The sequence below is a fragment of the Canis aureus genome, chromosome 4 (assembly GCF_053574225.1).
Source record: "Canis aureus isolate CA01 chromosome 4, VMU_Caureus_v.1.0, whole genome shotgun sequence".
NCBI classification, from domain to species: domain Eukaryota; kingdom Metazoa; phylum Chordata; class Mammalia; order Carnivora; family Canidae; genus Canis; species Canis aureus.
In genome coordinates, this window is record NC_135614.1 from 10565441 (window position 1) to 10578709 (window position 13269).

Sequence of the window (13269 nt, forward strand, 5' to 3'; positions counted from 1 at the left end):
TTTCATCCCTGTTTCTTGTCCCAGATGAGAAAGCGATCCAGAAGGGCTAAGTGACTTATGTTATTAACCACTGCAAAACAAGTTCCCTCAAAACTGAGGAGCTTGAAACAAGAAACATTTTTTATCTCACACTCTGCTTCTGCGAGTCAGGAATCCGGGTGGCTCATGGTCCCTCATGAGGCTGCAGTTAAGGTGTCAGCCCAGGCTGCCACCATCTCAGGGTCCGACTGGGCTGCTCCCAAGATTGGTCACTCACAGGCTGCTGGTGTGCCCTCACAACACAGCAGCTGGCCTTCCCCGTAGTAAGAGATCAGAGAGGAGAGCAAAGTTGGGGGAGAAAGGGAGAGGGGCAGACACCAGGGCTCCTTTTACAACTTAATCTTAGAAACCATATCCTGTCACATCAGCACATTCTGTTGACCGGGAGCACATCACTATGTCCAGCTCACACTCAAGGGGAGGGGAAGTAGATCACACATTTTGAGAAGAGGACTGCCAAAAAATTGGTGAGCATACTCTAAAACCACTCTGTGTGTCAATGCCTAAGACGGAGAATGGCAGAGCTGAGGACAGAATATTCCAAAGGGAGACAGAACACTGCTGTGACCCAGACAGTCAGTTATCCACACATGGGAGCCATGAGATGATGGGAGTCCAAGAGATGAGTCACGAAAGGGTCAAGTCTGCACAGTAAAAATGTCATTTCATCTCACATTCTCTTGTCCACAGTCCAATATAAAGACTAACACCACTTATGGTAACACGTTTGAATCATGAACCACCGAAGCAAACATGCTTACACACGTAAAACTGGATGATAAAGGTTGGGGTATATTGTAGACTCAGCAAAGGCTGTCTTCATAAATTTTAAGTGGCTAACATTGTATTTGTTAACAGAGATAAATATATCACTGTGGAAGGAAAAAGGAAAATAAATAGGTTGTTTTTAATCTCCCGTTACTGAAATATATTTTGTCACTGTTAAATTATTTCAGCCGGCTAGAACATATGCTCAGAGACGATTAAGTAACCAAAAATATCATCTGAATGACTACTTGATTTTTTTCTTCATCAACTGTCTACTTTCCACTGTTATTTAATGACTGTTCAGTGATCACCGCTACCACAACCAATCTCTAACAGCAACATTTGAGTTCTGGGAGGTAAAAAAGAAAGCCAGGTTGCTAGACCTGTTAAAAAGATATGATCATTTATATTTCCACAGCCCACTGATACTGAAAACTAACTAGTTACTTGAAAGCAAATTTTTTAAAGAGTAGACTTAGTTTCCTGCTAAAGACCAAGACTTCCCATACTCCAGCATTCTCACTATAAAGTGATCCATAGAGGAACGGAAGGACTATTTATTATTTCTAATTCTTCAGGGTGGATATCCCACTACATCAGTGCAAAAGAGTATTCCTGGGTCTTCTTATGAGAGGATGGAAAAAATCTGCTGATATAAGGTATCACTATCAAAATTTTAGTTTCCAAATAAGGTATGACCCATTAATAAAGTGGCAAATGTAATTTTAACTCACTGGGGAAACAGCCTAAGAAAAGAATATCAGAATACTCAGGGGAAGCCTCCTTAGCTAGGCTAGGAGTCAGGTCACTCTGAACCATGATCAAATTTCAGTTAAGACCAGAAACCTGTACCCTGCAAACAATGACCTCTGCATTTATAAAAGAGATGGTTTCTGTGACACTGTATATCAACACAGATAGTAATGTTTTTTCAAATAAAAGCAATAAGACATGAAAATAATTGGTGGGAAAAAAGATTTCTGCTTCTAAATAACAGTTCCCACTGAAAGCAGTAATTTAAGAGGAAGAGTGTGCTCCTCCCTGATTCTCAGGATAGAAAGGGGACATAATATACTGTAGAGACCAGAACCACACTGGCTCAGTTATTCAACCATTTCTGAACATGCATTTTGTGCGTGGGTACCAGTGAGAACCCCTAATGCCAGGTTTCATCACTTTAGGAGAGCGAGTCAAACAAGCTAGAAGAGTAGGAAGAGCTCAGGGTGAGCTTCCAACGGCAACTTCCCAACAGTTTCCAAAACTTTTATTCAGGTAAGTATCCTAACATAGGAAGGGTTTAAGAATCAGGAGCTGGGTAGAGGGTAGAGTGGTGAGGGAAGAAACAAGACAGAAAGGCCAGGTCCTTGCCCCAAGGCCTGGTCCGTGTCTCAGCTTGGGTGTTTTCTAGAAGCTCCCCCGGCAGCTCTAACGCACAGTCAGGCTTGAGAACCACTGGCTTCACTAATGCACTTAAAGTTGTTCGCATTCATTTCTCCAACTGAGTTCATGAAACTCAATGCTGCTAAAATGGAAGGGGCAAATTTCTACTGTGGATTCAAATCACAGGCTACTTCATACATAATCACTTGCTCGCAAATAAAAAAATATATTATGATAAAGGTCACTGCTTTGTTTATCTTACAGTGTAGTCTTAGAGAAACGTGGGCTGGTGAGAAATACCATGGGGCTGCTCGTTATTTGGGAGCTGTAACGATCAATCGTACTAAAGGCATGAGTTAGAAGAACACCGCTTTTTATCCTCCGTTATTTAACTTTTCTAACGTGCAGGGGGCCAGGTGCATTATCCCGCACAGCCAGTCAACTACCTTAATTCGGTCAAAATCTTCCTGTTCACAACCTGGTGGCCACATATAGATGAAATGTCATCAGTGACCCCCGCCTGTTCAAATCCAGAAACTCTAGAGCCTAAGATGCAATTAGGAGAGGTTTGGGATGTGCTTTGGGAATGGCAAGGTGATCCTGGTCTATCTCTAACACCCTGGACAATTCAGGGCCTTGGGTTTCCAATATGCAACACAGAAATTTAAAAACCCCTCTATCCTATCCCATAAAAATGTGACAGGGCTCCAATGGACTGTAACGCGTTAGACATTAAGTCCCATTACTGAGAACATCAAACTTGCCTTCTTCTAATCTGAGGGACCGGTCTTCCTCTCTTTGTCCTCACACTAGGGTTACTGAACATCCCTCCCCGCCCCCATCATTAGCTCATTCACTGACTTGTTAACATGTATACATATGTTACCTCTGTGGTCTCCCCTCCCCAAATCCTAAACTCCAGTCTCACCATGATGAAAACATTAGATAAACCCCAAATGTGGGATATATTTTTATCAAATGCTTGACCAGGATGCCTAAAAACTATCAAGGTCATCAAAAATAAGGAAGGCTGAAGACTGTCACAGTGCAGCCCAAAAATATCTGACAAGTTAATGTAATGTTGGATCTGGACAGATCATAGAAAAGAAAAAGAACATTAGGGGAAAACTCAAGAAATCTGAATAAAGTAGGGACTTCAGCTCATAAAAATGTATCAGTATTGGTTCTTTAATTATAACATTTGGGGGGATCCCTGGGTGGCTCAGCGGTTTGGCGCCTGCCTTTGGCCCAGGGCGCGATCCTGGAGTCCCGGGATCGAGACCCGCATCGGGCTCCTGGCATGGAGCCTGCTTCTCCCTCTGCCTCTGTCTCTGCCTCTCTCTCTCTCTCTCTCTCAGTGTGTCTATCATAAATAAATAAATAAATCGGGCAGCCCCGGTGGCGCAGCGGTTTAGCGCCGCCTGCAGCTCAGGGCGTGATCCTGGGGACCCTGGATCGAGTCCCACATCGGACTCCCTGCATGGAGCCCGCTCCTCCCTCTGCCTGTGTCTCTGCCTCTCTCTCTCTAGCTGTGTCTCTATGAATAAATAAATAAAATATAAAAAAAAATAAATAAATCTTAAAAAAAATTATAACATTCGTACCATCCTAATTTGAGATGGTCATAAGAGGGGAAACTGGGTACGGAGTATATGAGAATCTCTGTACTTGTGTTCTCGTTTTTTTCTGCAAATCTAAGACTACTCTAAAAAACAGCTTAAAATTTTTTAAACTAAATGTGTGCATAAATCTTATTTACATAAAGGGAAAATAATTACATTAAACACTCCTGGTCCAACATCTGTCAACTGTATTTCTAGGGTGTCTGTCAATTTTTAATAGCAATTTTAATTCCACTCCCTTTCCCTGCAGGGAGCTAAGGTGTGAATCTCTTGATAAATGCTGATTTTAAAGCCAATTTTTGCAATGAGACACAGAGCCCAGGAGTAATCCATTTCACACCACAATTCTCTTTTCAAGAGCAATCAATCCATCCTCAACTCCCATGTTCACAGTAGATGACCAAAGCAGTAGGAAGCCCAGAGCAGAGGGAGCACAAGGCAGGCTATTAACATGCAGCTTTTCCTTATTCCTGCTTCTAAATAAGAGTTTATGAAGCAAGACGACTCTTGGGCCAGATCATAAACATTCCTGAAGGCAAGAGCAGCAGGCCTTTTAATACAGAGGCACAGGATGGCAGAATGAGAGCCCACAAGTCAGCTAAGCACCTGCTATTTTAAGGAGCTGTTTATGGTCTCATTTTCTATCACTTGATCTGATTCTACCTCTTTCTTCCTATAAACAGAGAAACAGCTTCTCCTATTTGGGGGAGGGGGCTCTTGGACAAAGCCCCTTCTTAACGGCTACTCTACTTCTTGTTCTGGAATCTTCAACATTAGCTGAAGCAGATTCTCTTTAGGGAAATGATGAATAGCAGCAACCTTGACAAGAAAATGTCTTTTTTACCCCTCCCCCCCAAAAAAATGTATTCTAGAAAATTACTGGGCTGCCTGGGTGACTCAGTTGGTTAAGCGTCTGACTCTTGATTTTGGCTGAGGTCATGATCTCAGGGTCATGGGATCAAGCCCCGCATCGGGGTCTGCACTCGGCAGGGAATCTGCTTGAAGTTCTCTCTCTCTCTCTCCCTCTCTCTCTCTCTACCCCTCTGGCTGCTCGTACATACGTTCTCACTCTCTAATAAATAAAATCTTAAAAATAAAATTATTTCCCCCATGACTTTTGCGAAGATCAATTGTATATTAAAATTTAAAAAACATAATTCCCAGTAGATGAAATAAAAGTGGGAAGAGAAAGGTTAGGCAGGCAGTGGGCATGGCACGGTGTGCAGCAGCCAGCAGGAGGAGTAGCCAGGCGGCACCCTCCTCAGCCTTGAGGACCAAGAGCCACAACCTACCCTCACCAGCCTCTCTACATGCACACCCACGCTGTCCCACCTTCCCCCACCCCCCACTGCCACCAGGATTCCTCCAAGTCTGGCAGCACCCTGACTTCTGTGTCAACACCCCTGTAGAGCTGCTTCCCCACTTTGCTTCAGCTCACGGATATATCAGGTCTCATAGACCTGTGCTGCAATGCTCCCCTGCCATCAGTAGGTGCCACCAACTTGCCCATTTGCTGATTAAATCCAACCTGCTGCGGGGGGGGGGGCGGGGGGGGGTTGTCCTCCCCTTGCTCAGCTCTGTAACCACTTGAGTCAGATATAATAAGGGAATGATCCTCCAGGAACAACAGATCTGTTTGGAAGAGCATCTGCAGGAGAAAGTGAGTCCTAGAATGATATGCTAAGGGCTCCAAGGGGACCCAGGATTAGAAATTAAATGGAAAACATGGAATTATGCCCCCTCCCCCTTTTGGAATCACAGGTCATTAGAGTCAGAAATCCCTGGCAGCACAGCCCAGGTGCAGCTGACCAGGAGGGACGATCTCTTATTAAAGCCTCAGCTGGTCTTGTCTCATTTCCTCCTCCAGACTGTCCGGTGAGGCTGATACAGCCATTCTGCCCCAAACCCGAGGTTCCCCTTACAGTACCTGACCCGCACGCCTCAAAGGGAAGACTCTCTAGATTTCGACTCTCTTTTCTTTGGGGCCAATTAAATTCAGAGAGATCCGGATGTTAGAAAAAGGAAAGAAGCAGAGAAGTGAGGGGAGAGGCGGTGGCTCCCCCAAAGCTGCCCTAGGAGAGAAGGGGAAGGCAGCAAAGCCCAGCACACCTCTGTGGCCAACACCAAGGCTGTGCAACCTGAAGGCTGAGGAAGGATGTGTTTGGAAAATAAATGATAATTCGAGTCTTTTTAGAAAATCAGTGTGCATGGCTAGAGGACCAGAGACACTACATGTGAGCCACACCTTGGAAGATGCATGTCATGAGCAGTGAAGGAAAATAAACTATGAGCATCTCAGTGAGATGGTGGGGAGGAGTTTTCTGAAGTTTCTAACCAATGAGTAACAGCAAACGGGAACTATACAGCATTGACCTTTATTAATGTAAAATCTATTCTCATTAACATTCTCTTCATCTGGGGTCGATGCCTAGGAAGGCATTCTGCCATGGGAACACATGAACATCACAGAAAAACCCTAGAATGGGTTGTCCTAAATCTGTTTTTCTCACTGGGCTTTCATTTTATGAATTACAAATTCTTTTTTCACAAATGATTTGTGCAAACAGAACACTGTCGTACATCATCAGCCCACTTTATAAATGGGTAAACATGGGGGAAGGTGGGTGACCTAGCACCGCCTGAGCCCAGATTCCACTCCGGCCTGTTTCCAAACAGTGTTTTTCCCAAAGCTCCATGCTCTTCTCTTAGGAGGTTATTTACATCAGATCACAGAAGCCAAGTGGAGTGTTTGCATCCTTTGTCTGGTGTGAGGGGCATGCAGCAGGACACTGCACTCGACAACACAGAAAGCCCCGCCCAGCTGGGTACAGTCTGCTGGCATGTTGCAGGGTGCTGGTTGCCACAGGAGCCTCCCACCGTCTTGTGTTCTGTCATGGGACAGGACGGACAGCCCTGGTCAGGGACAAGCTGTTTGCTCCCTCAACCCCTGGCACATTTACTTACATGTCCATTCTGTGCCTCCAACAGCTGGGACATTCTCCAGACTATTACAGTATGTGGTATTACAACATGAGTTGTAAATGTCCCACTATCTTATGAAAAAGCAAAAGGAGGGGCGCCTGGGTGGCTCAGTCAGTTGACGGCTGCCTTTGGGCTCAGGTCATGATTCCAGGGTCCCTGGATCAAGCCCCCACATGGAGCCCCCTGCTTCTCCCTCTGCCACTCCCCCAGCTTGTGCTCTCTCTCTGTCAAATAAATGAATAAAATCTTTTTTTCTTTTAATAAATAAAAAAAAAAGCAAAAGGAAAGAGTGTAAATTAGTCCAGCCTGACTGGAAAGCAACTGGGCACCACACATCAAGAAGTAGAAAGACACCTATAACCTTTAAGCTGAGAAATTGCATTACTGTGAATCTATCCTAATGAACTAACCTAGAATAAGGAACAAATCTTATGCACAAATGTTGCAGCATTGTTTCTTACGAAAAAAAAGTACCAAAAAGAGGTTGGTTAAATTATGTTATAGCCCCTCAAAAGAATATTATGCCACCATTAAAAATTCTAATTATAAGGATCACACAGCCATATGTAAACGCTTATAATATGTTAAATGAAAAAGCAGGAAACAAAATTTTATGTACACAATGAAACAACTATATAAAACTACGTAGCCATATGGGTTAGCTTGGAATGAAACGCACTAAAATAAAAATGGTGTGTTAGAGTGAAGAATAATGAGTTTTGTCTCTACTTCTTAAACTTTCTGTCATGTTTTTAAATTACCTTCATGAATAATAAATTTAAGCACAGACACGTTTAGGTTGGAACTTCAAACCTATGCACTATTTCACATCATTAAAGGCATTGTGGCAGAAGGCTTGTATCTGGCCAGAAGGTCTGGATGCTGCCCAAAGCAGCCAGGGAAACCTGTGGTGGCACAGGACCTGTTTCTGGAAATGGACATGAGCCTAGCCTCTCCTTTCAAGGTGTGAGGACAAGACACTATTCTAGAAGTCGGGGAGGTCTTCTCTTCCCTCAGGCCCTGGAAGGGTCCCTGCTGTTCTGGACAGGATTCAGCACTGCCAGACCCATGGAGAGGCCCATCTCCTCTGTGTGCATCTCTTCCTCTATTGAGTGTTCCTTCCAGAATGGTCGACAAAAGACCAAACTGATCTTGGATACTTAGGGCCACTGCTGGTGCTGACCTGAACTAAGGGGTACGCTGGGCACTAACACTGAGTTCACGGGCAAGTATAGACACAGAAATCAAACCATTCTCTTCCACCAGGTCACCCATCTCTAGCTTGACTGGCCCTGTTCCTCTAGTGTAGAACATGTAGGCAATGGGAGTCACAGTGGCAGTGGCACTGCCTCCACAGAACAGACATTTACAGAGAAGTCCCTAGGTGCCAGGAGTGGTGGGGTAGCTGTATATATGCTCTTTCTGCCATTCCTCACAGCATTCTGGAGATGCGGTATTAATGCCTCCATTCAAAGACGAGAGAATTGAACACCAAAAAGAGAATTGAGGGCATGTGACAAACAGGCAGCGCATCCAGGGTCACACCCAGGTCTGACCGGCCCAGGGTCTGTAATCCATCCATCATACCCAGGCAGGTCTCGGGTGGACTGGATGACTCAGTGCCTACCTGCATAGTTAGAATAACCAAATCCAGCTCATCTAAGTTTCTGGCCCACAGTTTATAAGACAGTAACTGGGGGCTCCCCACCCTTCCTCTTTATCTAATCTTACTCAATTTCAGAAAATTATAATCTTACATTAATATTTCATTTCAAAGACTGCTTTTCCTATTCACAAACTTTATCTCATTTAATCATAAAGGGAAAGTTGGGGAGCAGGTGATCTGCTGCAGGGAACTTGGGCTTTGCAGGCAAATTCAGATTCCTGCTCTGGAGCTCACAGCAAGAGGAATCGTGTTTTCCACCCATGGTGATGTTGCAAGAATTAAATGAGTTAACATGCATCATGATAATGATGCCAGCAGGTTCTGACACACAGTAGGTTCCCAAAAAAAGTGAGCCTTTGTCCCACACAATAGTCTTCTAAGTTATGAGGCACTCTATCTTATAGCAGAGAAAACTAAGCACAAAAAATCACCTGGGTTACCCAAGACCTCATAGTTACTGACAACCAGTCATGAGCCTTCTTTCTGCTGCAGACAGAGTCTATGGGACTCAGAAATGGACACCAAGGTGAGTCAACTCCACAGAATTTGTTTCAAGTGGTGCTTGTATCTCTCCTCTAGTACATACTAGGTCTGAGAAGTTTACACTCTTTTGACACAGTGGTTTTTTTTTTTTAATGCTGCATTCCAAAGAGCCTGTTTGCCTGCTAATTTACTCTCTGTAAGCCAAAGATTCATGTGCCCATTGGCTTTAAAACAAGAAAGAACTAGATGCAAATCCAGGTTCTAGAACCTTTTTTTTTTTTTTTTTTAAGATTTTATTTGAGAGAGAGAACATGCGTGAGAGTGCACACGCAGGGGGAGTGGCAGCAGAGGGAACAGGGAGAAGCAGGCTCCCCGCTGAACAGGGAGACCGATGCGGGGCTTCACCCCAGGACCCCAGGATCATGACCTGAGCCGAAGCAGATGTTTAACCAATGGAGCCAGCCAGGCATCCCTAGAACTTTATAAATTATCCATCTCTCTAAGTCTTGGTGGCATCATCCAGAATGCTAGCCTCCAAGAGTATTTGAGCAAGTGTACCCGAACATAGCAGACAGAGAAGCTGTGATACAGCTCAGATACCGAAGCTTCGCCCAACACCTCGAGGACATGGTGGACCAGATGTAACACGTGCCAGAAGAAACACACTACAAAGTTGACTCGCCCATGTGCTCGTGAAAAATGGCAAAGTTCATCTGAGTCAAATCAAGCAGGACATGCAAACTCACTTGCATTCCTGTGTACACAAGCTTGGGCAGCAGTACAAGAACCCCGAGGTTTACCAGCAAAACCAATGAACTGGCAGTGCCGGAAATTTTTACCTTTTTAAGGAATTTTGCTGGTGGGTCTTACCAAAGGTTTATACCCCATCTTCCAAAAGCTTAAAACGAAAGACTTAAAGAGCAACACGGAGGGGATGGGACACAGAGACTGGGGAAATGGGGAAGCAAAATACTGTGGTCAACTTGAATGTTAACTCTGAGCTTCCCAGGCACAGGAGTATAGGGAGTAAGAGGAACGAGAGCTAGGCTGCAACGAGCTTCGGCCGCGAGCCCGAGGACAAGTATGCAAGTAACCTCCCAAAGGCAAAGCGTACGTGATGGAGTCCGTCTCCATTCAGCCCAGATCCGACGGCTACGCTTCAACGCACTGCATTTTCAGTCCCCAAGAGAAGTCATAATTACCTTAGGAGAGCCTGAATTTCTGGTGCAAAATCCTAAATTTGTCACGAAAGTCACGGACTGCAGAAACGTAAGGTGGCGGACTCAAGTAGGCCACGTTTCTTGGCTCCTCCTCCCGCCCCTCGCGGCCGCCGGGCGTGGGCGTGGCCGGGCGTGGGCGTGGCCGTGGGACGGCTCAGCCAATGGGACGCCCGCCCCCGAGGCCGGGGGGTGGAGCTTGCACCTGCCGTGCAGGGGGCGTGTCCTCTCAGGCCCGCACAGGCCCGCACAGGCCTACACAGGCCGCAAGGAAGCCGAAGTCCCTGGCACTTAACCTGGGCCTTCGGGCAAGGAAGCTCCCAGGCCGCGGCCGGCAGTCCTGGACCAGCCAGCCAACTGAGCTGTCACTTGACGGCAGGGACACACGCGAGCCCCGGACGGATCTGGAGAGACCTGCAGAGGCACTGTCCCACAGCGTCGTGGGGAGTCATCAATCATTCCCATTAGGGCCACTATGCTCAGGGGGACCTGCCAAAAAGCAACAGATAACAGACAAGGATGTGGACTGAAATAATACAGGAAATCCTCAACAACAGCTGACAGAAAACAGGAAGTGATTTTCCATGGCTGTTGCCCATAAAAACCACGGGAGCATGACATGGAAGGGCAGTCACAGGATGCTACATGGAGCAAAACCAAGTATCAGACACAGTCTGAGCCAACAGCCCCCAGTTTAAATATTATACACGCCCTTAAGTAAATATAAAAAGGGATCTGGGATAACCTGTGCATCAGCAGGGCTGAAAGAGTTTCTGAGCTTCTGAAGCCATCTGCCAGAGACGATTTATTCCTTTAACAAGTTTGAATGCTTACTATATGCCAGGTCCTCTGCCAGCTAGTAGAGCTGCAGAGATAACTGCTCAGTCAGGCCCTGTCTTCAAGAACACCACAAGGCATTCTTCCTGAGTACTAGGTGGACACCGTGATCTTGGGCACATCTACACCCTCCCTAAGGCTCAGCTCTTGTCTAAAGAATGGGAACAGCAGTTGATAGTCACCACACAGGATTTCTTGGTATAGTGCCGGACGCACACTGTATATTCAGCAACATTACTGTCATTAATACTGCCATCAGTACTATAATCCCGAAACTAACACAATATCCCTTTGCTATGATATGGAAGATGGGCTGCAGAAGTCGTCAGTGGGAGGAAGGGAGGAGGGACTTTCACATGACAATGGTCACCCTGGAGAAAAGAGATGAAGGTCTGACCAATAAGCAGAGGCTTAGGACACTGGCCCAGAAGCCAGGGAAGAAGCCCCTAGTGCGTGGCTCCTGGAGACAGAACACACCACAAGGGCTGTGACTTCCACCTCCCCACCCACTCCTCCAAAACTCTCCGTAGTCATTCTGGCTCAAAAGGCAGAAATGGAAGGCGTGCTGGCCAACTCCTCCAGAGCTGGGAACAAACTGGCAAACATGGGTTGGCCAATGGCTTCAGAAAGCTGGCACTCCTCCAGGATTCTGGTTCCCTAGAGGCATAATGGTCTACCAGGTCCACCAGGTCCACCAAATCCCTGGTGAAAAAGGGATGAAGGGACAAGGAGGCGCAGTATGGCCAGAGCCAGCCTGCCTGCAGGTGGTAGGAAGACTCTGCATTTCCATCCTGGAGCTGACCGATATTCACCTGGCCTTGCTGCACATGAGCCATCCAATTCAGTCTTCACTCTGTTCAGTGGTACAGCCCACCTGTCAGAACCAAGATGGACCAGGGTGATTCCCTATGGACTCGGTGTGTGGTCTTCAGGCTGGCCATGGCAGTGTGGAGCCCTAGGGCCAAGGGCAGAGCAAAGTGACCATCTCTTTCCCATTGAAGAAAGTATGGTCCATGCGGTCTCAAACTAAACTACAGTTTTTAAATATTTTCTTCACACCTGGCCGAAATGCAATTAGGTGAACTTCTCTTGCTGATCCCCTAGTCTCACAATGAGTATCTTCTTTCTGGAGATCCTCCTAATAAACTCAAGGGAGTGCTCAGCATTTTGAGAGAAACGGATGGAACGGCTTGGTGTCGTGCAAATAGAAGTCATGTGCATCAGATATCTTTGTGGAGGCAGGAGCAACCAGTAAGAGAAGAGAAGACAGTTCCCTGCGTAAATAAAATATCACATTGATAGCAGCCAAAACTGCAGGGTGATTGGTGCTCTTCCTGGGCTGGGTAAGCTCGCATGTTTACAGACTATGGGTGAAAGAGCATGCTTCTGATAAAGCTCTATTTCAACCCCAGCTTCTGTATCATCAAAAAGCAGTGTCAGTGCCCTGGGCAGACACACTGGGTCGGTCCCTTCACCACTTCAGGCATGTGATGCAAGAAGAAACACACTGCTGCCCAGGTGCTGGACATTCAAGTAGCAGGGGATGGGAGCCGTGCGGAAACACTGCCTCTGAGCCTGGTTCTTTTTGTGGCTGCTTGTTCACAGCTCTGCATAGAAACAAAGCCATCAGACAGCATTCATCCAACCAACTTAGGGGCCAATGGTACAAAAATCTTTATCTGTGCTAGGATGGCAAAACACAAGAGCTCCAGAGGGAGAGTCAACTTGACTTGATTTACCTGGAGGGAGAGATGGTAGGAACCCTTCCAGTAGGCCAGACCAGCTGTCTCATGAGGTGGTTTAAGCTCTACTCACTTGCTGGCCACTTCTGCTCTCATGGGAAGAGGGGGATATTCTGGCTAAAAATATCCTGCAGACTACCACTGGTCCCATATGCAAAGTCTGGCGGTGTCACAGGAGGTCTTAGCTTTCTCCTCTATTGGGCATTTTTCCAAAACAAAAGTTGTTGACTTCATACCTTAGTATTCCCATCTCTAGAACATGCAGCATATGTTAGTGATGGCCTCAAGCCCCTCTCTACAACCCCTCGACAGATCCACTGTGTGCAGGCTTTACCCACATGCTGGAGAAATGCACTGGTCCCTGGCTGCTCCCTTATCTGTCCCTTGCATGACACAAAATGCCACCATCACTCTGCCTCCCACTGCCTGGGTAGTCCTGAGGGTGGCTCACCATCTTCTATCCCCTCAGGTACAAACACTTTCAATCCCCCTGTAGCCAGGCTCCACCTTACCCACCCAGGCTTATTTCTTAC

The 13269-nt window shown here is 46.3% G+C and overlaps 1 protein-coding gene across 3 annotated transcripts in view; it reads right to left on the minus strand.

The window, feature by feature from the left end:
- The window catches only part of GALNT2 (polypeptide N-acetylgalactosaminyltransferase 2), a 190213-nt gene that overhangs the window by 95390 nt on the left and 81554 nt on the right, over nt 1-13269 (minus strand). Inside the window, exon 1 of one of the 3 annotated variants that reach the window (XM_077894548.1) lies at nt 10143-10161. The exons of the other annotated variants lie outside the window; for them this stretch is intronic. The gene's annotated coding sequence lies outside the window, so the exon portion shown is untranslated. Of the gene's footprint in view, nt 1-10142; nt 10162-13269 lie in introns of those variants that run through there. 3 annotated transcript variants of the gene reach the window in all.